This window comes from Acipenser ruthenus, unplaced genomic scaffold (genome assembly GCF_902713425.1).
Source record: "Acipenser ruthenus unplaced genomic scaffold, fAciRut3.2 maternal haplotype, whole genome shotgun sequence".
Classification (NCBI taxonomy): domain Eukaryota; kingdom Metazoa; phylum Chordata; class Actinopteri; order Acipenseriformes; family Acipenseridae; genus Acipenser; species Acipenser ruthenus.
The window spans coordinates 12,386-29,988 of record NW_026708309.1 but is presented as its reverse complement, the minus strand read 5'-3'; the positions used below and the strand labels follow the sequence as shown (position 1 = coordinate 29,988).

General features: G+C 43.6%; 56 non-coding genes and 22 pseudogenes across 56 annotated transcripts; all 78 read left to right on the top strand.

Moving 5' to 3' along the window:
- The first annotated feature begins 33 nt into the window (after positions 1–33).
- On the top strand, positions 34–152 carry LOC131730954 (5S ribosomal RNA). Its single transcript, XR_009324457.1, has one exon. It is a non-coding gene; the product is annotated as a 5S ribosomal RNA (ribosomal RNA).
- Positions 153–266: 114 nt separating this feature from the next.
- LOC131731084 (5S ribosomal RNA) lies at positions 267–385 on the top strand. Its single transcript, XR_009324584.1, has one exon. It is a non-coding gene; the product is annotated as a 5S ribosomal RNA (ribosomal RNA).
- Positions 386–484: 99 nt separating this feature from the next.
- LOC131731157 (5S ribosomal RNA) lies at positions 485–604 on the top strand (annotated as a pseudogene).
- A 100-nt stretch (positions 605–704) lies between these two features.
- Positions 705–823, top strand: LOC131730928 (5S ribosomal RNA). The gene has a single exon (XR_009324432.1). It is a non-coding gene; the product is annotated as a 5S ribosomal RNA (ribosomal RNA).
- Positions 824–937: 114 nt separating this feature from the next.
- LOC131731161 (5S ribosomal RNA) lies at positions 938–1,057 on the top strand (annotated as a pseudogene).
- Positions 1,058–1,157: 100 nt separating this feature from the next.
- On the top strand, positions 1,158–1,276 carry LOC131730943 (5S ribosomal RNA). The gene has a single exon (XR_009324446.1). It is a non-coding gene; the product is annotated as a 5S ribosomal RNA (ribosomal RNA).
- Positions 1,277–1,390: 114 nt separating this feature from the next.
- LOC131731083 (5S ribosomal RNA) lies at positions 1,391–1,509 on the top strand. The gene has a single exon (XR_009324583.1). It is a non-coding gene; the product is annotated as a 5S ribosomal RNA (ribosomal RNA).
- A 100-nt stretch (positions 1,510–1,609) lies between these two features.
- LOC131730927 (5S ribosomal RNA) lies at positions 1,610–1,728 on the top strand. Its single transcript, XR_009324431.1, has one exon. It is a non-coding gene; the product is annotated as a 5S ribosomal RNA (ribosomal RNA).
- Positions 1,729–1,842: 114 nt separating this feature from the next.
- LOC131730926 (5S ribosomal RNA) lies at positions 1,843–1,961 on the top strand. The gene has a single exon (XR_009324430.1). It is a non-coding gene; the product is annotated as a 5S ribosomal RNA (ribosomal RNA).
- A 100-nt stretch (positions 1,962–2,061) lies between these two features.
- LOC131730925 (5S ribosomal RNA) lies at positions 2,062–2,180 on the top strand. Its single transcript, XR_009324429.1, has one exon. It is a non-coding gene; the product is annotated as a 5S ribosomal RNA (ribosomal RNA).
- Positions 2,181–2,294: 114 nt separating this feature from the next.
- Positions 2,295–2,413, top strand: LOC131730924 (5S ribosomal RNA). The gene has a single exon (XR_009324428.1). It is a non-coding gene; the product is annotated as a 5S ribosomal RNA (ribosomal RNA).
- Positions 2,414–2,513: 100 nt separating this feature from the next.
- Positions 2,514–2,632, top strand: LOC131730923 (5S ribosomal RNA). Its single transcript, XR_009324427.1, has one exon. It is a non-coding gene; the product is annotated as a 5S ribosomal RNA (ribosomal RNA).
- A 114-nt stretch (positions 2,633–2,746) lies between these two features.
- LOC131730922 (5S ribosomal RNA) lies at positions 2,747–2,865 on the top strand. The gene has a single exon (XR_009324426.1). It is a non-coding gene; the product is annotated as a 5S ribosomal RNA (ribosomal RNA).
- Positions 2,866–2,979: 114 nt separating this feature from the next.
- Positions 2,980–3,098, top strand: LOC131730921 (5S ribosomal RNA). The gene has a single exon (XR_009324425.1). It is a non-coding gene; the product is annotated as a 5S ribosomal RNA (ribosomal RNA).
- Positions 3,099–3,198: 100 nt separating this feature from the next.
- On the top strand, positions 3,199–3,317 carry LOC131730919 (5S ribosomal RNA). Its single transcript, XR_009324423.1, has one exon. It is a non-coding gene; the product is annotated as a 5S ribosomal RNA (ribosomal RNA).
- Positions 3,318–3,431: 114 nt separating this feature from the next.
- On the top strand, positions 3,432–3,550 carry LOC131730918 (5S ribosomal RNA). Its single transcript, XR_009324422.1, has one exon. It is a non-coding gene; the product is annotated as a 5S ribosomal RNA (ribosomal RNA).
- A 114-nt stretch (positions 3,551–3,664) lies between these two features.
- Positions 3,665–3,783, top strand: LOC131730917 (5S ribosomal RNA). The gene has a single exon (XR_009324421.1). It is a non-coding gene; the product is annotated as a 5S ribosomal RNA (ribosomal RNA).
- A 100-nt stretch (positions 3,784–3,883) lies between these two features.
- On the top strand, positions 3,884–4,002 carry LOC131731150 (5S ribosomal RNA; annotated as a pseudogene).
- Positions 4,003–4,116: 114 nt separating this feature from the next.
- On the top strand, positions 4,117–4,235 carry LOC131730916 (5S ribosomal RNA). Its single transcript, XR_009324420.1, has one exon. It is a non-coding gene; the product is annotated as a 5S ribosomal RNA (ribosomal RNA).
- A 100-nt stretch (positions 4,236–4,335) lies between these two features.
- On the top strand, positions 4,336–4,454 carry LOC131731098 (5S ribosomal RNA). The gene has a single exon (XR_009324598.1). It is a non-coding gene; the product is annotated as a 5S ribosomal RNA (ribosomal RNA).
- Positions 4,455–4,568: 114 nt separating this feature from the next.
- On the top strand, positions 4,569–4,687 carry LOC131730915 (5S ribosomal RNA). The gene has a single exon (XR_009324419.1). It is a non-coding gene; the product is annotated as a 5S ribosomal RNA (ribosomal RNA).
- Positions 4,688–4,801: 114 nt separating this feature from the next.
- Positions 4,802–4,920, top strand: LOC131731249 (5S ribosomal RNA). The gene has a single exon (XR_009324666.1). It is a non-coding gene; the product is annotated as a 5S ribosomal RNA (ribosomal RNA).
- Positions 4,921–5,020: 100 nt separating this feature from the next.
- On the top strand, positions 5,021–5,139 carry LOC131731248 (5S ribosomal RNA). The gene has a single exon (XR_009324665.1). It is a non-coding gene; the product is annotated as a 5S ribosomal RNA (ribosomal RNA).
- A 100-nt stretch (positions 5,140–5,239) lies between these two features.
- LOC131731247 (5S ribosomal RNA) lies at positions 5,240–5,358 on the top strand. The gene has a single exon (XR_009324664.1). It is a non-coding gene; the product is annotated as a 5S ribosomal RNA (ribosomal RNA).
- A 100-nt stretch (positions 5,359–5,458) lies between these two features.
- LOC131731097 (5S ribosomal RNA) lies at positions 5,459–5,577 on the top strand. Its single transcript, XR_009324597.1, has one exon. It is a non-coding gene; the product is annotated as a 5S ribosomal RNA (ribosomal RNA).
- Positions 5,578–5,691: 114 nt separating this feature from the next.
- Positions 5,692–5,810, top strand: LOC131731246 (5S ribosomal RNA). The gene has a single exon (XR_009324663.1). It is a non-coding gene; the product is annotated as a 5S ribosomal RNA (ribosomal RNA).
- A 114-nt stretch (positions 5,811–5,924) lies between these two features.
- Positions 5,925–6,042, top strand: LOC131731155 (5S ribosomal RNA; annotated as a pseudogene).
- A 99-nt stretch (positions 6,043–6,141) lies between these two features.
- On the top strand, positions 6,142–6,260 carry LOC131731074 (5S ribosomal RNA). The gene has a single exon (XR_009324575.1). It is a non-coding gene; the product is annotated as a 5S ribosomal RNA (ribosomal RNA).
- Positions 6,261–6,374: 114 nt separating this feature from the next.
- LOC131731245 (5S ribosomal RNA) lies at positions 6,375–6,493 on the top strand. The gene has a single exon (XR_009324662.1). It is a non-coding gene; the product is annotated as a 5S ribosomal RNA (ribosomal RNA).
- A 100-nt stretch (positions 6,494–6,593) lies between these two features.
- Positions 6,594–6,712, top strand: LOC131731243 (5S ribosomal RNA). Its single transcript, XR_009324660.1, has one exon. It is a non-coding gene; the product is annotated as a 5S ribosomal RNA (ribosomal RNA).
- Positions 6,713–6,812: 100 nt separating this feature from the next.
- LOC131731233 (5S ribosomal RNA) lies at positions 6,813–6,931 on the top strand. Its single transcript, XR_009324650.1, has one exon. It is a non-coding gene; the product is annotated as a 5S ribosomal RNA (ribosomal RNA).
- Positions 6,932–7,031: 100 nt separating this feature from the next.
- LOC131731242 (5S ribosomal RNA) lies at positions 7,032–7,150 on the top strand. The gene has a single exon (XR_009324659.1). It is a non-coding gene; the product is annotated as a 5S ribosomal RNA (ribosomal RNA).
- A 100-nt stretch (positions 7,151–7,250) lies between these two features.
- Positions 7,251–7,369, top strand: LOC131731241 (5S ribosomal RNA). The gene has a single exon (XR_009324658.1). It is a non-coding gene; the product is annotated as a 5S ribosomal RNA (ribosomal RNA).
- Positions 7,370–7,483: 114 nt separating this feature from the next.
- On the top strand, positions 7,484–7,602 carry LOC131731119 (5S ribosomal RNA). Its single transcript, XR_009324618.1, has one exon. It is a non-coding gene; the product is annotated as a 5S ribosomal RNA (ribosomal RNA).
- Positions 7,603–7,716: 114 nt separating this feature from the next.
- On the top strand, positions 7,717–7,835 carry LOC131731149 (5S ribosomal RNA; annotated as a pseudogene).
- Positions 7,836–7,949: 114 nt separating this feature from the next.
- On the top strand, positions 7,950–8,068 carry LOC131731103 (5S ribosomal RNA). The gene has a single exon (XR_009324603.1). It is a non-coding gene; the product is annotated as a 5S ribosomal RNA (ribosomal RNA).
- A 114-nt stretch (positions 8,069–8,182) lies between these two features.
- On the top strand, positions 8,183–8,301 carry LOC131731240 (5S ribosomal RNA). The gene has a single exon (XR_009324657.1). It is a non-coding gene; the product is annotated as a 5S ribosomal RNA (ribosomal RNA).
- A 114-nt stretch (positions 8,302–8,415) lies between these two features.
- LOC131731148 (5S ribosomal RNA) lies at positions 8,416–8,544 on the top strand (annotated as a pseudogene).
- A 114-nt stretch (positions 8,545–8,658) lies between these two features.
- Positions 8,659–8,787, top strand: LOC131731163 (5S ribosomal RNA; annotated as a pseudogene).
- A 100-nt stretch (positions 8,788–8,887) lies between these two features.
- LOC131731239 (5S ribosomal RNA) lies at positions 8,888–9,006 on the top strand. Its single transcript, XR_009324656.1, has one exon. It is a non-coding gene; the product is annotated as a 5S ribosomal RNA (ribosomal RNA).
- Positions 9,007–9,120: 114 nt separating this feature from the next.
- LOC131731244 (5S ribosomal RNA) lies at positions 9,121–9,239 on the top strand. Its single transcript, XR_009324661.1, has one exon. It is a non-coding gene; the product is annotated as a 5S ribosomal RNA (ribosomal RNA).
- Positions 9,240–9,339: 100 nt separating this feature from the next.
- Positions 9,340–9,458, top strand: LOC131731238 (5S ribosomal RNA). The gene has a single exon (XR_009324655.1). It is a non-coding gene; the product is annotated as a 5S ribosomal RNA (ribosomal RNA).
- A 114-nt stretch (positions 9,459–9,572) lies between these two features.
- On the top strand, positions 9,573–9,681 carry LOC131731206 (5S ribosomal RNA; annotated as a pseudogene).
- A 100-nt stretch (positions 9,682–9,781) lies between these two features.
- Positions 9,782–9,900, top strand: LOC131731136 (5S ribosomal RNA). The gene has a single exon (XR_009324635.1). It is a non-coding gene; the product is annotated as a 5S ribosomal RNA (ribosomal RNA).
- Positions 9,901–10,014: 114 nt separating this feature from the next.
- On the top strand, positions 10,015–10,133 carry LOC131731087 (5S ribosomal RNA). Its single transcript, XR_009324587.1, has one exon. It is a non-coding gene; the product is annotated as a 5S ribosomal RNA (ribosomal RNA).
- A 114-nt stretch (positions 10,134–10,247) lies between these two features.
- Positions 10,248–10,366, top strand: LOC131731237 (5S ribosomal RNA). The gene has a single exon (XR_009324654.1). It is a non-coding gene; the product is annotated as a 5S ribosomal RNA (ribosomal RNA).
- Positions 10,367–10,466: 100 nt separating this feature from the next.
- LOC131731065 (5S ribosomal RNA) lies at positions 10,467–10,585 on the top strand. Its single transcript, XR_009324566.1, has one exon. It is a non-coding gene; the product is annotated as a 5S ribosomal RNA (ribosomal RNA).
- Positions 10,586–10,699: 114 nt separating this feature from the next.
- On the top strand, positions 10,700–10,808 carry LOC131731214 (5S ribosomal RNA; annotated as a pseudogene).
- A 100-nt stretch (positions 10,809–10,908) lies between these two features.
- Positions 10,909–11,017, top strand: LOC131731212 (5S ribosomal RNA; annotated as a pseudogene).
- Positions 11,018–11,117: 100 nt separating this feature from the next.
- LOC131731236 (5S ribosomal RNA) lies at positions 11,118–11,236 on the top strand. The gene has a single exon (XR_009324653.1). It is a non-coding gene; the product is annotated as a 5S ribosomal RNA (ribosomal RNA).
- A 114-nt stretch (positions 11,237–11,350) lies between these two features.
- LOC131731235 (5S ribosomal RNA) lies at positions 11,351–11,469 on the top strand. The gene has a single exon (XR_009324652.1). It is a non-coding gene; the product is annotated as a 5S ribosomal RNA (ribosomal RNA).
- Positions 11,470–11,583: 114 nt separating this feature from the next.
- LOC131731234 (5S ribosomal RNA) lies at positions 11,584–11,702 on the top strand. Its single transcript, XR_009324651.1, has one exon. It is a non-coding gene; the product is annotated as a 5S ribosomal RNA (ribosomal RNA).
- A 100-nt stretch (positions 11,703–11,802) lies between these two features.
- On the top strand, positions 11,803–11,921 carry LOC131731231 (5S ribosomal RNA). The gene has a single exon (XR_009324649.1). It is a non-coding gene; the product is annotated as a 5S ribosomal RNA (ribosomal RNA).
- A 100-nt stretch (positions 11,922–12,021) lies between these two features.
- Positions 12,022–12,140, top strand: LOC131731230 (5S ribosomal RNA). Its single transcript, XR_009324648.1, has one exon. It is a non-coding gene; the product is annotated as a 5S ribosomal RNA (ribosomal RNA).
- Positions 12,141–12,240: 100 nt separating this feature from the next.
- LOC131731073 (5S ribosomal RNA) lies at positions 12,241–12,359 on the top strand. Its single transcript, XR_009324574.1, has one exon. It is a non-coding gene; the product is annotated as a 5S ribosomal RNA (ribosomal RNA).
- Positions 12,360–12,459: 100 nt separating this feature from the next.
- On the top strand, positions 12,460–12,578 carry LOC131731174 (5S ribosomal RNA; annotated as a pseudogene).
- A 100-nt stretch (positions 12,579–12,678) lies between these two features.
- LOC131731072 (5S ribosomal RNA) lies at positions 12,679–12,797 on the top strand. Its single transcript, XR_009324573.1, has one exon. It is a non-coding gene; the product is annotated as a 5S ribosomal RNA (ribosomal RNA).
- A 100-nt stretch (positions 12,798–12,897) lies between these two features.
- On the top strand, positions 12,898–13,016 carry LOC131731165 (5S ribosomal RNA; annotated as a pseudogene).
- A 100-nt stretch (positions 13,017–13,116) lies between these two features.
- On the top strand, positions 13,117–13,235 carry LOC131731096 (5S ribosomal RNA). Its single transcript, XR_009324596.1, has one exon. It is a non-coding gene; the product is annotated as a 5S ribosomal RNA (ribosomal RNA).
- A 100-nt stretch (positions 13,236–13,335) lies between these two features.
- On the top strand, positions 13,336–13,454 carry LOC131731095 (5S ribosomal RNA). The gene has a single exon (XR_009324595.1). It is a non-coding gene; the product is annotated as a 5S ribosomal RNA (ribosomal RNA).
- A 100-nt stretch (positions 13,455–13,554) lies between these two features.
- Positions 13,555–13,673, top strand: LOC131731100 (5S ribosomal RNA). The gene has a single exon (XR_009324600.1). It is a non-coding gene; the product is annotated as a 5S ribosomal RNA (ribosomal RNA).
- Positions 13,674–13,773: 100 nt separating this feature from the next.
- Positions 13,774–13,892, top strand: LOC131731224 (5S ribosomal RNA). The gene has a single exon (XR_009324647.1). It is a non-coding gene; the product is annotated as a 5S ribosomal RNA (ribosomal RNA).
- Positions 13,893–14,005: 113 nt separating this feature from the next.
- On the top strand, positions 14,006–14,114 carry LOC131731211 (5S ribosomal RNA; annotated as a pseudogene).
- Positions 14,115–14,228: 114 nt separating this feature from the next.
- LOC131731140 (5S ribosomal RNA) lies at positions 14,229–14,347 on the top strand (annotated as a pseudogene).
- Positions 14,348–14,447: 100 nt separating this feature from the next.
- On the top strand, positions 14,448–14,566 carry LOC131731138 (5S ribosomal RNA). Its single transcript, XR_009324637.1, has one exon. It is a non-coding gene; the product is annotated as a 5S ribosomal RNA (ribosomal RNA).
- A 100-nt stretch (positions 14,567–14,666) lies between these two features.
- Positions 14,667–14,785, top strand: LOC131731213 (5S ribosomal RNA). Its single transcript, XR_009324646.1, has one exon. It is a non-coding gene; the product is annotated as a 5S ribosomal RNA (ribosomal RNA).
- A 114-nt stretch (positions 14,786–14,899) lies between these two features.
- Positions 14,900–15,008, top strand: LOC131731217 (5S ribosomal RNA; annotated as a pseudogene).
- Positions 15,009–15,122: 114 nt separating this feature from the next.
- Positions 15,123–15,231, top strand: LOC131731204 (5S ribosomal RNA; annotated as a pseudogene).
- A 114-nt stretch (positions 15,232–15,345) lies between these two features.
- Positions 15,346–15,464, top strand: LOC131731099 (5S ribosomal RNA). Its single transcript, XR_009324599.1, has one exon. It is a non-coding gene; the product is annotated as a 5S ribosomal RNA (ribosomal RNA).
- Positions 15,465–15,578: 114 nt separating this feature from the next.
- On the top strand, positions 15,579–15,697 carry LOC131731202 (5S ribosomal RNA). Its single transcript, XR_009324645.1, has one exon. It is a non-coding gene; the product is annotated as a 5S ribosomal RNA (ribosomal RNA).
- Positions 15,698–15,811: 114 nt separating this feature from the next.
- LOC131731219 (5S ribosomal RNA) lies at positions 15,812–15,920 on the top strand (annotated as a pseudogene).
- Positions 15,921–16,034: 114 nt separating this feature from the next.
- Positions 16,035–16,143, top strand: LOC131731182 (5S ribosomal RNA; annotated as a pseudogene).
- A 114-nt stretch (positions 16,144–16,257) lies between these two features.
- On the top strand, positions 16,258–16,376 carry LOC131731156 (5S ribosomal RNA; annotated as a pseudogene).
- A 114-nt stretch (positions 16,377–16,490) lies between these two features.
- Positions 16,491–16,609, top strand: LOC131731139 (5S ribosomal RNA; annotated as a pseudogene).
- A 115-nt stretch (positions 16,610–16,724) lies between these two features.
- On the top strand, positions 16,725–16,833 carry LOC131731181 (5S ribosomal RNA; annotated as a pseudogene).
- Positions 16,834–16,947: 114 nt separating this feature from the next.
- On the top strand, positions 16,948–17,066 carry LOC131731191 (5S ribosomal RNA). The gene has a single exon (XR_009324644.1). It is a non-coding gene; the product is annotated as a 5S ribosomal RNA (ribosomal RNA).
- A 114-nt stretch (positions 17,067–17,180) lies between these two features.
- Positions 17,181–17,299, top strand: LOC131731180 (5S ribosomal RNA). The gene has a single exon (XR_009324643.1). It is a non-coding gene; the product is annotated as a 5S ribosomal RNA (ribosomal RNA).
- Positions 17,300–17,413: 114 nt separating this feature from the next.
- LOC131731179 (5S ribosomal RNA) lies at positions 17,414–17,522 on the top strand (annotated as a pseudogene).
- Positions 17,523–17,603: the final 81 nt, after the last annotated feature.

Genomic DNA, 17,603 nt, shown 5'->3' with positions numbered 1-17,603 from the left:
AAACATAAAAGTCATGAAAGCAGAAATGCAATCGCCTGCGGCCACACCACCTTGAATAAGCCTGATCTCGTCTGATCTCAGAAGCTAAGCAATGTTGGGCTTGGTTAGTACTTGGATGGGAGACCTCCTGGGAATATCAAGTGCTGCAGGCATTACATTTTTGTAATTACATTTTACAATTGAAATGTGTGGAGGACAAAAGGAAATTTTGGAGGAATCACCCCCAGCTCACTAAACATAAAAGTCATGAAAGCAGAAATGCAATCGCCTGCGGCCACACCACCTTGAATAAGCCTGATCTCGTCTGATCTCAGAAGCTAAGCAATGTTGGGCTTGGTTAGTAGTTGGATGGGAGACCACCTGGGAATATCAAGTGCTGCAGGCATTACATTTTACAATTGAAATGTGTGGAGGACAAAAGGAAATTTTGGAGGAATCACCCACAGCTCACTAAACATAAAAGTCATAAAGCAGAAATGCAATCGCCTGCGGCCCACACCACCTTGAATAAGCCTGATCTCGTCTGATCTCAGAAGCTAAGCAATGTTGGGCTTGGTTAGTTCTTGGATGGGAGACCACCTGGGAATATCAAGTGCTGCAGGCATTACATTTTACAATTGAAATGTGTGGAGGACAAAAGGAAATTTTGGAGGAATCACCCCCAGCTCACTAAACATAAAAGTCATGAAAGCAGAAATGCAATCGCCTGCGGCCACACCACCTTGAATAAGCCTGATCTCGTCTGATCTCAGAAGCTAAGCAATGTTGGGCTTGGTTAGTACTTGGATGGGAGACCACCTGGGAATATCAAGTGCTGCAGGCATTACATTTTTGTAATTACATTTTACAATTGAAATGTGTGGAGGACAAAAGGAAATTTTGGAGGAATCACCCCCAGCTCACTAAACATAAAAGTCATGAAAGCAGAAATGCAATCGCCTGCGGCCACACCACCTTGAATATGCCTGATCTCGTCTGATCTCAGAAGCTAAGCAATGTTGAGCTTGGTTAGTACTTGGATGGGAGAGCCACCTGGGAATATCAAGTGCTGCAGGCATTACATTTTACAATTGAAATGTGTGGAGGACAAAAGGAAATTTTGGAGGAATCACCCCCAGCTCACTAAACATAAAAGTCATGAAAGCAGAAATGCAATCGCCTGCGGCCACACCACCTTGAATAAGCCTGATCTCGTCTGATCTCAGAAGCTAAGCAATGTTGGGCTTGGTTAGTACTTGGATGGGAGACCTCCTGGGAATATCAAGTGCTGCAGGCATTACATTTTTGTAATTACATTTTACAATTGAAATGTGTGGAGGACAAAAGGAAATTTTGGAGGAATCACCCCCAGCTCACTAAACATAAAAGTCATGAAAGCAGAAATGCAATCGCCTGCGGCCACACCACCTTGAATAAGCCTGATCTCGTCTGATCTCAGAAGCTAAGCAATGTTGGGCTTGGTTAGTAGTTGGATGGGAGACCACCTGGGAATATCAAGTGCTGCAGGCATTACATTTTACAATTGAAATGTGTGGAGGACAAAAGGAAATTTTGGAGGAATCACCCCCAGCTCACTAAACATAAAAGTCATGAAAGCAGAAATGCAATCGCCTGCGGCCACACCACCTTGAATAAGCCTGATCTCGTCTGATCTCAGAAGCTAAGCAATGTTGGGCTTGGTTAGTACTTGGATGGGAGACCACCTGGGAATATCAAGTGCTGCAGGCATTACATTTTTGTAATTACATTTTACAATTGAAATGTGTGGAGGACAAAAGGAAATTTTGGAGGAATCACACCCAGCTCACTAAACATAAAAGTCATGAAAGCAGAAATGCAATCGCCTGCGGCCACACCACCTTGAATAAGCCTGATCTCGTCTGATCTCAGAAGCTAAGCAATGTTGGGCTTGGTTAGTACTTGGATGGGAGACCACCTGGGAATATCAAGTGCTGCAGGCATTACATTTTACAATTGAAATGTGTGGAGGACAAAAGGAAATTTTGGAGGAATCACCCCCAGCTCACTAAACATAAAAGTCATGAAAGCAGAAAAGCAGTCGCCTGCGGCCACACCACCTTGAATAAGCCTGATCTCGTCTGATCTCAGAAGCTAAGCAATGTTGGGCTTGGTTAGTACTTGGATGGGAGACCACCTGGGAATATCAAGTGCTGCAGGCATTACATTTTTGTAATTACATTTTACAATTGAAATGTGTGGAGGACAAAAGGAAATTTTGGAGGAATCACCCCCAGCTCACTAAACATAAAAGTCATGAAAGCAGAAATGCAATCGCCTGCGGCCACACCACCTTGAATAAGCCTGATCTCGTCTGATCTCAGAAGCTAAGCAATGTTGGGCTTGGTTAGTACTTGGATGGGAGACCACCTGGGAATATCAAGTGCTGCAGGCATTACATTTTACAATTGAAATGTGTGGAGGACAAAAGGAAATTTTGGAGGAATCACCCCCAGCTCACTAAACATAAAAGTCATGAAAGCAGAAATGCAATCGCCTGCGGCCACACCACCTTGAATAAGCCTGATCTCGTCTGATCTCAGAAGCTAAGCAATGTTGGGCTTGGTTAGTACTTGGATGGGAGACCACCTGGGAATATCAAGTGCTGCAGGCATTACGTTTTTGTAATTACATTTTACAATTGAAATGTGTGGAGGACAAAAGGAAATTTTGGAGGAATCACCCCCAGCTCACTAAACATAAAAGTCATGAAAGCAGAAATGCAATCGCCTGCGGCCACACCACCTTGAATAAGCCTGATCTCGTCTGATCTCAGAAGCTAAGCAATGTTGGGCTTGGTTAGTACTTGGATGGGAGACCACCTGGGAATATCAAGTGCTGCAGGCATTACATTTTTGTAATTACATTTTACAATTGAAATGTGTGGAGGACAAAAGGAAATTTTGGAGGAATCACCCCCAGCTCACTAAACATAAAAGTCATGAAAGCAGAAATGCAATCGCCTGCGGCCACACCACCTTGAATAAGCCTGATCTCGTCTGATCTCAGAAGCTAAGCAATGTTGGGCTTGGTTAGTACTTGGATGGGAGACCACCTGGGAATATCAAGTGCTGCAGGCATTACATTTTACAATTGAAATGTGTGGAGGACAAAAGGAAATTTTGGAGGAATCACCCCCAGCTCACTAAACATAAAAGTCATGAAAGCAGAAATGCAATCGCCTGCGGCCACACCACCTTGAATAAGCCTGATCTCGTCTGATCTCAGAAGCTAAGCAATGTTGGGCTTGGTTAGTACTTGGATGGGAGACCACCTGGGAATATCAAGTGCTGCAGGCATTACATTTTTGTAATTACATTTTACAATTGAAATGTGTGGAGGACAAAAGGAAATTTTGGAGGAATCACCCCCAGCTCACTAAACATAAAAGTCATGAAAGCAGAAATGCAATCGCCTGCGGCCACACCACCTTGAATAAGCCTGATCTCGTCTGATCTCAGAAGCTAAGCAATGTTGGGCTTGGTTAGTACTTGGATGGGAGACCACCTGGGAATATCAAGTGCTGCAGGCATTACATTTTAGTAATTACATTTTACAATTGAAATGTGTGGAGGACAAAAGGAAATTTTGGAGGAATCACCCCCAGCTCACTAAACATAAAAGTCATGAAAGCAGAAATGCAATCGCCTGCGGCCACACCACCTTGAATAAGCCTGATCTCGTCTGATCTCAGAAGCTAAGCAATGTTGGGCTTGGTTAGTACTTGGATGGGAGACCACCTGGGAATATCAAGTGCTGCAGGCATTACATTTTACAATTGAAATGTGTGGAGGACAAAAGGAAATTTTGGAGGAATCACCCCCAGCTCACTAAACATAAAAGTCATGAAAGCAGAAATGCAATCGCCTGCGGCCACACCACCTTGAATAAGCCGGATCTAGTCTGATCTCAGAAGCTAAGCAATGTTGGGCTTGGTTAGTACTTGGATGGGAGACCACCTGGGAATATCAAGTGCTGCAGGCATTACTTTTTTGTAATTACATTTTACAATTGAAATGTGTGGAGGACAAAAGGAAATTTTGGAGGAATCACCCCCAGCTCACTAAACATAAAAGTCATGAAAGCAGAAATGCAATCGCCTGCGGCCACACCACCTTGAATAAGCCTGATCTCGTCTGATCTCAGAAGCTAAGCAATGTTGGGCTTGGTTAGTACTTGGATGGGAGACCACCTGGGAATATCAAGTGCTGCAGGCATTACATTTTACAATTGAAATGTGTGGAGGACAAAAGGAAATTTTGGAGGAATCACCCCCAGCTCACTAAACATAAAAGTCATGAAAGCAGAAATGCAATCGCCTGCGGCCACACCACCTTGAATAAGCCTGATCTCGTCTGATTTCAGAAGCTAAGCAATGTTGGGCTTGGTTAGTACTTGGATGGGAGACCACCTGGGAATATCAAGTGCTGCAGGCATTACATTTTTGTAATTACATTTTACAATTGAAATGTGTGGAGGACAAAAGGAAATTTTGGAGGAATCACCCCCAGCTCACTAAACATAAAAGTCATGAAAGCAGAAATGCAATTGCCTGCGGCCACACCACCTTGAATAAGCCTGATCTCGTCTGATCTCAGAAGCTAAGCAATGTTGGGCTTGGTTAGTACTTGGATGGGAGACCACCTGGGAATATCAAGTGCTGCAGGCATTACATTTTTGTAATTACATTTTACAATTGAAATGTGTGGAGGACAAAAGGAAATTTTGGAGGAATCACCCCCAGCTCACTAAACATAAAAGTCATGAAAGCAGAAAGGCAGTCGCCTGCGGCCACACCACCTTGAATAAGCCTGATCTCGTCTGATCTCAGAAGCTAAGCAATGTTGGGCTTGGTTAGTACTTGGATGGGAGACCACCTGGGAATATCAAGTGCTGCAGGCATTACATTTTACAATTGAAATGTGTGGAGGACAAAAGGAAATTTTGGAGGAATCACCCCCAGCTCACTAAACATTAAAGTCATGAAAGCAGAAATGCAATCGCCTGCGGCCACACCACCTTGAATAAGCCTGATCTCGTCTGATCTCAGAAGCTAAGCAATGTTGGGCTTGGTTAGTACTTGGATGGGAGACCACCTGGGAATATCAAGTGCTGCAGGCATTACATTTTACAATTGAAATGTGTGGAGGACAAAAGGAAATTTTGGAGGAATCACCCCCAGCTCACTAAACATAAAAGTCATGAAAGCAGAAATGCAATCGCCTGCGGCCACACCACCTTGAATAAGCCTGATCTCGTCTGATCTCAGAAGCTAAGCAATGTTGGGCTTGGTTAGTACTTGGATGGGAGACCACCTGGGAATATCAAGTGCTGCAGGCATTACATTTTACAATTGAAATGTGTGGAGGACAAAAGGAAATTTTGGAGGAATCACCCCCAGCTCACTAAACATAAAAGTCATGAAAGCAGAAATGCAATCGCCTGCGGCCACACCACCTTGAATAAGCCTGATCTCGTCTGATTTCAGAAGCTAAGCAATGTTGGGCTTGGTTAGTACTTGGATGGGAGACCACCTGGGAATATCAAGTGCTGCAGGCATTACATTTTTGTAATTACATTTTACAATTGAAATGTGTGGAGGACAAAAGGAAATTTTGGAGGAATCACCCCCAGCTCACTAAACATAAAAGTCATGAAAGCAGAAATGCAATTGCCTGCGGCCACACCACCTTGAATAAGCCTGATCTCGTCTGATCTCAGAAGCTAAGCAATGTTGGGCTTGGTTAGTACTTGGATGGGAGACCACCTGGGAATATCAAGTGCTGCAGGCATTACATTTTTGTAATTACATTTTACAATTGAAATGTGTGGAGGACAAAAGGAAATTTTGGAGGAATCACCCCCAGCTCACTAAACATAAAAGTCATGAAAGCAGAAAGGCAGTCGCCTGCGGCCACACCACCTTGAATAAGCCTGATCTCGTCTGATCTCAGAAGCTAAGCAATGTTGGCTTGGTTAGTACTTGGATGGGAGACCACCTGGGAATATCAAGTGCTGCAGGCATTACATTTTACAATTGAAATGTGTGGAGGACAAAAGGAAATTTTGGAGGAATCACCCCCAGCTCACTAAACATAAAGTCATGAAAGCAGAAATGCAATCACCTGCGGCCACACCACCTTGAATAAGCCTGATCTCGTCTGATCTCAGAAGCTAAGCAATGTTGGGCTTGGTTAGTACTTGGATGGGAGACCACCTGGGAATATCAAGTGCTGCAGGCATTACATTTTTGTAATTACATTTTACAATTGAAATGTGTGGAGGACAAAAGGAAATTTTGGAGGAATCACCCCCAGCTCACTAAACATAAAAGTCATGAAAGCAGAAATGCAATCGCCTGCGGCCACACCACCTTGAATAAGCCTGATCTCGTCTGATCTCAGAAGCTAAGCAATGTTGGGCTTGGTTAGTACTTGGATGGGAGACCACCTGGGAATATCAAGTGCTGCAGGCATTACATTTTACAATTGAAATGTGTGGAGGACAAAAGGAAATTTTGGAGGAATCACCCCCAGCTCACTAAACATAAAAGTCATGAAAGCAGAAAGGCAGTCGCCTGCGGCCACACCACCTTGAATAAGCCTGATCTCGTCTGATCTCAGAAGCTAAGCAATGTTGGGCTTGGTTAGTACTTGGATGGGAGACCACCTGGGAATATCAAGTGCTGCAGGCATTACATTTTACAATTGAAATGTGTGGAGGACAAAAGGAAATTTTGGAGGAATCACCCCCAGCTCACTAAACATAAAAGTCATGAAAGCAGAAATGCAATCGCCTGCGGCCACACCACCTTGAATAAGCCTGATCTCGTCTGATCTCAGAAGCTAAGCAATGTTGGGCTTGATTAGTACTTGGATGGGAGACCACCTGGGAATATCAAGTGCTGCAGGCATTACATTTTACAATTGAAATGTGTGGAGGACAAAAGGAAATTTTGGAGGAATCACCCCCAGCTCACTAAACATAAAAGTCATGAAAGCAGAAATGCAATCGCCTGCGGCCACACCACCTTGAATAAGCCTGATCTCGTCTGATCTCAGAAGCTAAGCAATGTTGGGCTTGGTTAGTACTTGGATGGGAGACCACCTGGGAATATCAAGTGCTGCAGGCATTACATTTTACAATTGAAATGTGTGGAGGACAAAAGGAAATTTTGGAGGAATCACCCCCAGCTCACTAAACATAAAAGTCATGAAAGCAGAAATGCAATCGCCTGCGGCCACACCACCTTGAATAAGCCTGATCTCGTCTGATCTCAGAAGCTAAGCAATGTTGGGCTTGGTTAGTACTTGGATGGGAGACCACCTGGGAATATCAAGTGCTGCAGGCATTACATTTTTGTAATTACATTTTACAATTGAAATGTGTGGAGGACAAAAGGAAATTTTGGAGGAATCACCCCCAGCTCACTAAACATAAAAGTCATGAAAGCAGAAATGCAATCGCCTGCGGCCACACCACCTTGAATAAGCCTGATCTCGTCTGATCTCAGAAGCTAAGCAATGTTGGGCTTGGTTAGTTCTTGGATGGGAGACCACCTGGGAATATCAAGTGCTGCAGGCATTACATTTTTGTAATTACATTTTACAATTGAAATGTGTGGAGGTCAAAAGGAAATTTTGGAGGAATCACCCCCAGCTCACTAAACATAAAAGTCATGAAAGCAGAAATGCAATCGCCTGCCGCCACACCACCTTGAATAAGCCTGATCTCGTCTGATCTCAGAAGCTAAGCAATGTTGGGCTTGGTTAGTACTTGGATGGGAGACCACCTGGGAATATCAAGTGCTACAGGCATTACATTTTTGTAATTACATTTTACAATTGAAATGTGTGGAGGACAAAAGGAAATTTTGGAGGAATCACCCCCAGCTCACTAAACATAAAAGTCATGAAAGCAGAAATGCAATCGCCTGCGGCCACACCACCTTGAATAAGCCTGATCTCGTCTGATCTCAGAAGCTAAGCAATGTTGGTCTTGGTTAGTACTTGGATGGGAGACCACCTGGGAATATCAAGTGCTGCAGGCATTACATTTTTGTAATTACATTTTACAATTGAAATGTGTGGAGGACAAAAGGAAATTTTGGAGGAATCACCCCCAGCTCACTAAACATAAAAGTCATGAAAGCAGAAATGCAATCGCCTGCGGCCACACCACCTTGAATAAGCCTGATCTCGTCTGATCTCAGAAGCTAAGCAATGTTGGGCTTGGTTAGTACTTGGATGGGAGACCACCTGGGAATATCAAGTGCTGCAGGCATTACATTTTTGTAATTACATTTTACAATTGAAATGTGTGGAGGACAAAAGGAAATTTTGGAGGAATCACCCCCAGCTCACTAAACATAAAAGTCATGAAAGCAGAAATGCAATCGCCTGCAGCCACACCACCTTGAATAAGCCTGATCTCGCCTGATCTCGTCTGATCTCAGAAGCTAAGCAATGTTGGGCTTGGTTAGTACTTGGATGGGAGACCACCTGGGAATATCAAGTGCTGCAGGCATTACATTTTTGTAATTACATTTTACAATTGAAATGTGTGGAGGACAAAAGGAAATTTTGGAGGAATCACCCCCAGCTCACTAAACATAAAAGTCATGAAAGCAGAAATGCAATCGCCTGCAGCCACACCACCTTGAATAAGCCTGATCTCGCCTGATCTCGTCTGATCTCAGATGCTAAGCAATGTTGGGCTTGGTTAGTACTTGGATGGGAGACCACCTGGGAATATCAAGTGCTGCAGGCATTACATTTTACAATTGAAATGTGTGGAGGACAAAAGGAAATTTTGGAGGAATCACCCCCAGCTCACTAAACATAAAAGTCATGAAAGCAGAAATGCAATCGCCTGCGGCCACACCACCTTGAATAAGCCTGATCTCGTCTGATCTCAGAAGCTAAGCAATGTTGGGCTTGGTTAGTACTTGGATGGGAGACCACCTGGGAATATCAAGTGCTGCAGGCATTACATTTTTGTAATTACATTTTACAATTGAAATGTGTGGAGGACAAAAGGAAATTTTGGAGGAATCACCCCCAGCTCACTAAACATAAAAGTCATGAAAGCAGAAATGCAATCGCCTGCGGCCACACCACCTTGAATAAGCCTGATCTCATCTGATCTCAGAAGCTAAGCAATGTTGGGCTTGGTTAGTACTTGGATGGGAGACCACCTGGGAATATCAAGTGCTGCAGGCATTACATTTTACAATTGAAATGTGTGGAGGACAAAAGGAAATTTTGGAGGAATCACCCCCAGCTCACTAAACATAAAAGTCATGAAAGCAGAAATGCAATCGCCTGCGGCCACACCACCTTGAATAAGCCTGATCTCGTCTGATCTCAGAAGCTAAGCAATGTTGGGCTTGGTTAGTACTTGGATGGGAGACCACCTGGGAATATCAAGTGCTGCAGGCATTACATTTTAGTATTTACATTTTACAATTGAAATGTGTGGAGGACAAAAGGAAATTTTGGAGGAATCACCCCCAGCTCACTAAACATAAAAGTCATGAAAGCAGAAATGCAATCGCCTGCGGCCACACCACCTTGAATAAGTCTGATCTCAGAAGCTAAGCAATGTTGGGCTTGGTTAGTACTTGGATGGGAGACCACCTGGGAATATCAAGTGCTGCAGGCATTACATTTTACAATTGAAATGTGTGGAGGACAAAAGGAAATTTGGGAGGAATCACCCCCAGCTCACTAAACATAAAAGTCATGAAAGCAGAAATGCAATCGCCTGCGGCCACACCACCTTGAATAAGCCTGATCTTGTCTGATCTCAGAAGCTAAGTAATGTTGGGCTTGGTTAGTACTTGGATGGGAGACCACCTGGGAATATCAAGTGCTGCAGGCATTACATTTTTGTAACTACATTTTACAATTGAAATGTGTGGAGGACAAAAGGAAATTTTGGAGGAATCACCCCCAGCTCACTAAACATAAAAGTCATGAAAGCAGAAATGCAATCGCCTGCAGCCACACCACCTTGAATAAGCCTGATCTCGTCTGATCTCAGAAGCTAAGCAATGTTGGGCTTGGTTAGTACTTGGATGGGAGACCACCTTGGAATATCAAGTGCTGCAGGCATTACATTTTTGTAATTACATTTTACAATTGAAATGTGTGGAGGACAAAAGGAAATTTTGGAGGAATCACCCCCAGCTCACTAAACATAAAAGTCATGAAAGCAGAAATGCAATCGCCTGCGGCCACACCACCTTGAATAAGCCTGATCTCGTCTGATCTCAGAAGCTAAGCAATGTTGGGCTTGGTTAGTACTTGGATGGGAGACCACCTGGGAATATCAAGTGCTGCAGGCATTACATTTTACAATTGAAATGTGTGGAGGACAAAAGGAAATTTTGGAGGAATCACCCCCAGCTCACTAAACATAAAAGTCATGAAAGCAGAAATGCAATCGCTTGCGGCCACACCACCTTGAATAAGCCTGATCTCGTCTGATCTCAGAAGCTAAGCAATGTTGGGCTTGGTTAGTACTTGGATGGGAGACCACCTGGGAATATCAAGTGCTGCAGGCATTACATTTTAGTAATTACATTTTACAATTGAAATGTGTGGAGGACAAAAGGAAATTTTGGAGGAATCACCCCCAGCTCACTAAACATAAAAGTCATGAAAGCAGAAATGCAATCGCCTGCGGCCACACCACCTTGAATAAGTCTGATCTCAGAAGCTAAGCAATGTTGGGCTTGGTTAGTACCTGGATGGGAGACCACCTGGGAATATCAAGTGCTGCAGGCATTACATTTTACAATTGAAATGTGTGGAGGACAAAAGGAAATTTGGGAGGAATCACCCCCAGCTCACTAAACATAAAAGTCATGAAAGCAGAAATGCAATCGCCTGCGGCCACACCACCTTGAATAAGTCTGATCTCAGAAGCTAAGCAATGTTGGGCTTGGTTAGTACCTGGATGGGAGACCACCTGGGAATATCAAGTGCTGCAGGCATTACATTTTACAATTGAAATGTGTGGAGGACAAAAGGAAATTTTGGAGGAATCACCCCCAGCTCACTAAACATAAAAGTCATGAAAGCAGAAATGCAATCGCCTGCGGCCACACCACCTTGAATAAGCCTGATCTCGTCTGATCTCAGAAGCTAAGCAATGTTGGGCTTGGTTAGTACTTGGATGGGAGACCACCTGGGAATATCAAGTGCTGCAGGCATTACATTTTAGTAATTACATTTTACAATTGAAATGTGTGGAGGACAAAAGGAAATTTTGGAGGAATCACCCCCAGCTCACTAAACATAAAAGTCATGAAAGCAGAAATGCAATCGCCTGCGGCCACACCACCTTGAATAAGCCTGATCTCGTCTGATCTCAGAAGCTAAGCAATGTTGGGCTTGGTTAGTACTTGGATGGGAGACCACCTGGGAATATCAAGTGCTGCAGGCATTACATTTTAGTAATTACATTTTACAATTGAAATGTGTGGAGGACAAAAGGAAATTTTGGAGGAATCACCCCCAGCTCACTAAACATAAAAGTCATGAAAGCAGAAATGCAATCGCCTGCGGCCACACCACCTTGAATAAGCCTGATCTCGTCTGATCTCAGAAGCTAAGCAATGTTGGGCTTGGTTAGTACTTGGATGGGAGACCACCTGGGAATATCAAGTGCTGCAGGCATTACATTTTACAATTGAAATGTGTGGAGGACAAAAGGAAATTTTGGAGGAATCACCCCCAGCTCACTAAACATAAAAGTCATGAAAGCAGAAATGCAATCGCCTGCGGCCACACCACCTTGAATAAGCCTGATCTCGTCTGATCTCAGAAGCTAAGCAATGTTGGGCTTGGTTAGTACTTGGATGGGAGACCACCTGGGAATATCAAGTGCTGCAGGCATTACATTTTACAATAGAAATGTGTGGAGGACAAAAGGAAATTTTGGAGGAATCACCCCCAGCTCACTAAACATAAAAATCATGAAAGCAGAAATGCAATCGCCTGCGGCCACACCACCTTGAATAAGCCTGATCTCGTCTGATCTCAGAAGCTAAGCAATGTTGGGCTTGGTTAGTACTTGGATGGGAGACCACCTGGGAATATCAAGTGCTGCAGGCATTACATTTTACAATTGAAATGTGTGGAGGACAAAAGGAAATTTTGGAGGAATCACCCCCAGCTCACTAAACATAAAAGTCATGAAAGCAGAAATGCAATCACCTGCGGCCACACCACCTTGAATAAGCCTGATCTCGTCTGATCTCAGAAGCTAAGCAATGTTGGGCTTGGTTAGTACTTGGATGGGAGACCACCTGGGAATATCAAGTGCTGCAGGCATTACATTTTACAATTGAAATGTGTGGAGGACAAAAGGAAATTTTGGAGGAATCACCCCCAGCTCACTAAACATAAAAGTCATGAAAGCAGAAATGCAATCGCCTGCGGCCACACCACCTTGAATAAGCCTGCTCTCGTCTGATCTCAGAAGCTAAGCAATGTTGGGCTTGGTTAGTACTTGGAATGGAGACCACCTGGGAATATCAAGTGCTGCAGGCATTACATTTTACAATTGAAATGTGTGGAGGACAAAAGGAAATTTTGGAGGAATCACCCCCAGCTCACTAAACATAAAAGTCATGAAAGCAGAAATGCAATCACCTGCGGCCACACCACCTTGAATAAGCCTGATCTCGTCTGATCTCAGAAGCTAAGCAATGTTGGGCTTGGTTAGTACTTGGATGGGAGACCACCTGGGAATATCAAGTGCTGCAGGCATTACATTTTACAATTGAAATGTGTGGAGGACAAAAGGAAATTTTGGAGGAATCACCCCCAGCTCACTAAACATAAAAGTCATGAAAGCAGAAATGCAATCGCCTGCGGCCACACCACCTTGAATAAGCCTGCTCTCGTCTGATCTCAGAAGCTAAGCAATGTTGGGCTTGGTTAGTACTTGGATTGGAGACCACCTGGGAATATCAAGTGCTGCAGGCATTACATTTTACAATTGAAATGTGTGGAGGACAAAAGGAAATTTTGGAGGAATCACCCCCAGCTCACTAAACATAAAAGTCATGAAAGCAGAAATGCAATCGCCTGCGGCCACACCACCTTGAATAAGCCTGATCTCGTCTGATTTCAGAAGCTAAGCAATGTTGGGCTTGGTTAGTACTTGGATGGGAGACCACCTGGGAATATCAAGTGCTGCAGGCATTACATTTTACAATTGAAATGTGTGGAGGACAAAAGGAAATTTTGGAGGAATCACCCCCAGCTCACTAAACATAAAAGTCATGAAAGCAGAAATGCAATCGCCTGCGGCCACACCACCTTGAATAAGCCTGATCTCGTCTGATTTCAGAAGCTAAGCAATGTTGGGCTTGGTTAGTACTTGGATGGGAGACCACCTGGGAATATCAAGTGCTGCAGGCATTACATTTTACAATTGAAATGTGTGGAGGACAAAAGGAAATTTTGGAGGAATCACCCCCAGCTCACTAAACATAAAAGTCATGAAAGCAGAAATGCAATCGCCTGTGGCCACACCACCTTGAATAAGCCTGATCTCGTCTGATCTCAGAAGCTAAGCAATGTTGGGCTTGGTTAGTACTTGGATGGGAGACCACCTGGGAATATCAAGTGTTGCAGGCATTACATTTTACAATTGAAATGTGTGGAGGACAAAAGGAAATTTTGGAGGAATCACCCCCAGCTCACTAAACATAAAAGTCATGAAAGCAGAAATGCAATCGCCTGCGGCCACACCACCTTGAATAAGCCTGATCTCGTCTGATCTCAGAAGCTAAGCAATGTTGGGCTTGGTTAGTACTTGGATGGGAGACCACCTGGGAATATCAAGTGCTGCAGGCATTACATTTTTGTAATTACATTTTACAATTGAAATGTGTGGAGGACAAAAGGAAATTTTGGAGGAATCACCCCAGCTTACTAAACATAAAAGTCATGAAAGCAGAAATGCAATCGCCTGCGGCCACACCACCTTGAATAAGCCTGATCTCCGAAGCTAAGCAATGTTGGGCTTGGTTAGTACTTGGATGGGAGACCACCTGGGAATATCAAGTGCTGCAGGCATTACATTTTTGTAATTACATTTTACAATTGAAATGTGTGGAGGACAAAAGGAAATTTTGGAGGAATCACCCCCAGCTCACTAAACATAAAAGTCATGAAAGCAGAAATGCAATCGCCTGCGGCCACACCACCTTGAATAAGCCTGATGTCGTCTGATCTCAGAAGCTAAGCAATGTTGGGCTTGGTTAGTACTTGGATGGGAGACCACCTGGGAATATCAAGTGCTGCAGGCATTACATTTTACAATTGAAATGTGTGGAGGACAAAAGGAAATTTTGGAGGAATCACCCCCAGCTCACTAAACATAAAAGTCATGAAAGCAGAAATGCAATCGCCTGCGGCCACACCACCTTGAATAAGCCTGATCTCGCCTGATCTCAGAAGCTAACCAATGTTGGGCTTGGTTAGTACTTGGATGGGAGACCACCTGGGAATATCAAGTGCTGCAGGCATTACATTTTACAATTGAAATGTGTGGAGGACAAAAGGAAATTTTGGAGGAATCACCCCCAGCTCACTAAACATAAAAGTCATGAAAGCAGGAATGCAATCGCCTGCGGCCACACCACCTTGAATAAGCCTGATCTCGTCTGATCTCAGAAGCTAAGCAATGTTGGGCTTGGTTAGTACTTGGATGGGAGACCACCTGGGAATATCAAGTGCTGCAGGCATTACATTTTTGTAATTACATTTTACAATTGAAATGTGTGGAGGACAAAAGGAAATTTTGGAGGAATCACCCCCAGCTCACTAAACATAAAAGTCATGAAAGCAGAAATGCAATCGCCTGCGGCCACACCACCTTGAATAAGCCTGATCTCAGAAGCTACGCAATGTTGGGCTTGGTTAGTACTTGGATGGGAGACCACCTGGGAATATCAAGTGCTGCAGGCATTACATTTTTGTAATTACATTTTACAATTGAAATGTGTGGAGGACAAAAGGAAATTTTGGAGGAATCACCCCCAGCTCACTAAACATAAAAGTCATGAAAGCAGAAATGCAATCGCCTGCGGCCACACCACCTTGAATAAGCCTGATCTCAGAAGCTAAGCAGTGTTGGGCTTGATTAGTACTTGGATGGGAGCCCACCTGGGAATATCAAGTGCTGCAGGCATTACATTTTTGTAATTACATTTTACAATTGAAATGTGTGGAGGACAAAAGGAAATTTTGGAGGAATCACCCCCAGCTCACTAAACATAAAAGTCATGAAAGCAGAAATGCAATCGCCAGCGGCCACACCACCTTGAATAAGCCTGATCTCGTCTGATCTCAGAAGCTAAGCAATGTTGGGCTTGGTTAGTACTTGGATGGGAGACCACCTGGGAATAACAAGTGCTGCAGGCATTACATTTTTGTAATTACATTTTACAATTGAAATGTGTGGAGGACAAAAGGAAATTTTGGAGGAATCACCCCCAGCTCACTAAACATAAAAGTCATGAAAGCAGAAATGCAATCGCCTGCGGCCACACCACCTTGAATAAGCCTGATCTCGTCTGATCTCAGAAGCTAAGCAATGTTGGGCTTGGTTAGTACTTGGATGGGAGACCACCTGGGAATATCAAGTGCTGCAGGCATTACGTTTTTGTAATTACATTTTACAATTGAAATGTGTGGAGGACAAAAGGAAATTTTGGAGGAATCACCCCCAGCTCACTAAACATAAAAGTCATGAAAGCAGAAATGCAATCGCCTGCGACCACACCACCTTGAATAAGCCTGATCTCAGGAGCTAAGCAATGTTGGGCTTGGTTAGTACTTGGATGGGAGACCACTTGGGAATATCAAGTGCTGCAGGCATTACATTTTTGTAATTACATTTTACAATTGAAATGTGTGGAGGACAAAAGGAAATTTTGGAGGAATCACCCCCAGCTCACTAAACATAAAAGTCATGAAAGCAGAAATGCAATCGCCTGCGGCCACACCACCTTGAATAAGCCTGATCTCAGAAGCTAAGCAATGTTGGGCTTGGTTAGTACTTGGATGGGAGACCACCTGGGAATATCAAGTGCTGCAGGCATTACATTTTTGTAATTACATTTTACAATTGAAATGTGTGGAGGACAAAAGGAAATTTTGGAGGAATCACCCCCAGCTCACTAAACATAAAAGTCATGAAAGCAAAAACGCAATCGCCTGCGGCCACACCACCTTGAATAAGCCTGATCTCGTCTGATCTCAGAAGCTAAGCAATGTTGGGCTTGGTTAGTACTTGGATGGGAGACCACCTGGGAATATCAAGTGCTGACGGCATTACATTTTTGTAATTACATTTTACAATTGAAATGTGTGGAGGACAAAAGGAAATTTTGGAGGAATCACCCCCAGCTCACTAAACATAAAAGTCATGAAAGCAGAAATGCAATCGCCTGCGGCCACACCACCTTGAATAAGCCTGATGTCGTCTGATCTCAGAAGCTAAGCAATGTTGGGCTTGGTTAGTACTTGGATGGGAGACCACCTGGGAATATCAAGTGCTGCAGGCATTACATTTTTGTAATTACATTTTACAATTGAAATGTGTGGAGGACAAAAGGAAATTTTGGAGGAATCACCCCCAGCTCACTAAAACATAAAAGTCATGAAAGCAGAAATGCAATCGCCTGCGGCCACACCACCTTGAATAAGCCTGATCTCAGAAGCTAAGCAATGTTGGGCTTGGTTAGTACTTGGATGGGAGACCACCTGGGAATATCAAGTGCTGCAGGCATTACATTTTTGTAATTACATTTTACAATTGAAATGTGTGGAGGACAAAAGGAAATTTTGGAGGAATCACCCCCAGCTCACTAAACATAAAAGTCATGAAAGCAGAAATGCAATCGCCTGCGGCCACACCACCTTGAATAAGCCTGATCTCGTCTGATCTCAGAAGCTAAGCAATGTTGGGCTTGGTTAGTACTTGGATGGGAGACCACCTGGGAATATCAAGTGCTGCAGGCATTACATTTTTGTAATTACATTTTACAATTGAAATGTGTGGAGGACAAAAGGAAATTTTGGAGGAATCACCCCCAGCTCACTAAACATAAAAGTCATGAAAGCAGAAATGCAATCGCCTGCGGCCACACCACCTTGAATAAGCCTGATCTCGTCTGATCTCAGAAGCTAAGCAATGTTGGGCTTGGTTAGTACTTGGATGGGAGACCACCTGGGAATATCAAGTGCTGCAGGCATTACATTTTTGTAATTACATTTTACAATTGAAATGTGTGGAGAACAAAAGGAAATTTTGGAGGAATCACCCCCAGCTCACTAAACATAAAAGTCATGAAAGCAGAAATGCAATCGCCTGCGGCCACACCACCTTGAATAAGCCTGATCTCAGAAGCTAAGCAATGTTGGGCTTGGTTAGTACTTGGATGGGAGACCACCTGGGAATATCAAGTGCTGCAGGCATTACATTTTTGTAATTACATTTTACAATTGAAATGTGTGGAGGACAAAAGGAAATTTTGGAGGAATCACCCCCAGCTCACT